Source organism: Amblyraja radiata, chromosome 17 (genome assembly GCF_010909765.2).
Source record: "Amblyraja radiata isolate CabotCenter1 chromosome 17, sAmbRad1.1.pri, whole genome shotgun sequence".
Lineage (NCBI taxonomy): Eukaryota > Metazoa > Chordata > Chondrichthyes > Rajiformes > Rajidae > Amblyraja > Amblyraja radiata.
Window position 1 is genome coordinate 42,234,387 of NC_045972.1, and position 3,122 is coordinate 42,237,508.

Below are 3,122 nucleotides of genomic sequence, written 5' to 3' on the forward strand. Positions count from 1 at the left end.
ACACGAGAGACAATGTATGGTATTTTTTACACCGAGCCAACTAACCTACAAACCTGTACGTCTTTGGAGCGTGGGATGAAACCGAAGGTCTCGGAGAAAACCCACGCTGGTCACGGGGAGAACGTACAAACTCCGTACAGACAAGCACCTGTAGTCGGAATCGAACCCGGGTTTCTGGTGCTGTGAGGCAGCAACTCTACCGCTGCACAACCGTGTCGCCCATCAATTCAAAGTAAGTCCACTGTGAGGATGTTCTCCTCCTCTCTCCAACATGAGTCCTGAGCTGCTCATGTTGACAGGGCACAAAAGTGGTTCAAAGAGTCGATGGAGACTGCCCACCGACCAGCGATCCCCGGACATTAACACCATCCTACACACACTAGGGGCAATTCTGCATTGATACCAAGCAAATTAACCTGCAAACCTGCCTTCGGAGTGTGGGAGGAAACCGAAGTTCTCCAGGAAAACCCACGCGGGTCACGGGGAGAACATACAAACTCTGTACAGACATCACCCGTAGTCGAGATCAAACCAGGATCTCGTGCGCTGAAAGCGTTATAAGGCAGCAATTCTACCGCTGTGCCAAACCGTGCCACCACCGCATGTAAAATAACATCCAGAGGAGCAAAGATCCATGGAACTAAACTTGCAGGAGATAAGTACATCAGACAACAGAAGGTAGTTAGGGGGAATGTGATTTGCTGCTGTTGCTAATTGATCTTTATCCATTAGGTTGAAGAGGGATAACCTGTAGAACATGATCCATTACTAATTTAACACAGAACAAACTTCATTAGAATAGTGACACTTGAGAACCACACTCCAAAACCCCAGCCCTCATTATATCCAGTGTAAATTGGGACATCCACTCATTAGAAGCCGGCTATTAATATGATGAGAGATTTTTTTTTTGCTATATTAGCAAGGGTTATTAATAAATGATCAATGATTTTATGCTGTGTTAACTTACAACGCTGGGGAGGTATTGAACTAGTAAAAAAGTCTTTTAACTGGAAAAGCTTGTTCGTATGAAGAATTTAAAATCACAGAAATTAATGTGGAAAAAATCCATATCTGGATAAATTACCATCTTATGGTGCAGGGTGCGATCTAACTGGAAGCCTTTGTCACTCCCTCTGTTCAAGAGCAGCAGGACAGACAATATGGCAAGGAGCAGGAAACACGTCGCCAGATTCAGGGACAGTTGCTTCCGAGCTGTTATCAGGTAACTGAACCATCCTACCACAACCAGAGAGCAGTGCTGAACTACTATCTACCTCTTTGGTGACCTTCGGACTATCCTTGACCTGGCTTTGCTGGGTTTAAGGGCTTGTCCCACTTGGCGATTTTTTCGGCGACTGCCGGCGTCATTGACTGACTTCCCATGGTCGCCGAAAGATTTTGAACATTTCAAAGTCCAGCGGTGACAAAAAAAATGTTGCGGCACTTGAGGAAACACCGTGCGTCAATACGTCATCACGCCACGTCACGCCGCGTCACGCTGCGACTTATTCAGTGACCTGATACGTCAGTCAATGATGCCGGCAGTCGCCAACAAAATTCGCCAATGTGGGACAGGTCCTTTACGGTATTCCATTCTCATGTATCTAGTCAAGTCAAGTCAAGTTTATTCGTCACATACACATACGAGATGTGCAGTGAAATGAAAAGTGGCAATGCTCGCGGACTTTGTGCAAAAAGACAAACAAACAAACAACCAAACAAACTACAGACAGAATGGAGCAGAATCACATATTCTTTTACATATTAAATATTGTGGGCGGAAGGAAAAGGGGGAAAAAAAACAGCAATTTTTTTTAAAAAGCAGTAGAGTGGTTTCAGTAAAGTTAGTCCCTGGTGAGATAGGAGTTTACAGTCCTAATGGCCTCTGGGAAGAAACTCCGTCTCAACCTCTCCGTTATCACAACATACACTGTAAATGGATTAATTGTAATCATTAGAGCCAAAATGTTTTCGGCGCTAAAAATCTCTGAAATGGGCAGGCAAAAAGGCTTAATAAAATTACAAAAAAGGCACGACAAAGGCATGTATTTCCACCACCAAAATATGGTTTAAAATGATAATTATAAAGGTATACCACATTATTGCCTGGTTGCACATAAATACGAGCATTTTTTTTCAATTATCTGGTGCTAAACTATGCCGTCTGTCAGACAGAATATGCTTCAGTTGTGAAAAACTTCTTTCTACCCCAGCTGAGGTCACTGGTGCATTCCTGAAATAAGCTACAGACCCTACAGTCATGTTGATATCGTGTGCATTACAACAGGGCTGATACAGGGATACAGCCCAGAAACAGGCCCTTTGGCCCACCGGGTCCGCGCCGACCAGCTATCCCCGTACACTTACACTATTCTACAAACACTAGGGACAATTTACATTTACACCAAGCCAATTAACCTACAAACGGGGTGGAAGATTGCTACCTTCACGTGGCCCGCCCTGTTTCGACTAATGCAATCAACCCGGCGTGCACAATCAAATAAGATCAAATAGAACAAGTTGTCCGACAACTTTAGGTTGTGCACGCCATACACAAGAAGAAGAAGAAGAACCTACAAACCTGAACGTCTTTAGAGTGTCGGAGAAAACATAGAAACATAGAAACATAGAAAATAGGTGCAGGAGTAGGCCATTCGGCCCTTCGAGCCTGCACCGCCATTCGATATGATCATTGCTGATCATCCAACTCAGTATCCTGTACCTGCCTTCTCTCCATACCCCCTGATCCCTTTAGCCACAAGGGCCACATCTAACTCCCTCTTAAATATAGGCAATGAACTGGCCTCAACTACCTTCTGTGGCAGAGAATTCCAGAGATTCACCACTCTCTGTGTGAAACCGAAGATCTCGGAGAAAACCCACGCAGGTCATGGGGAGAACGTACAAATTCCGTACAGTCATAACCTGTAGTCAGGATCGAACCCTGTAAGCACTGTAAGGCAGTAACGCTGTAAGGCGCCACCGTGCCGCCCCATGGAGTAAAATGAAAAGTTAACAGTGCAGATTTAGTTAAGTCACATTTCTCTTTCATCTTGATAAATGCCAGTATCTCAGCGGGGTCTGAATTCCGGCTCCTTCAATTCATTGCATCCTTGTCT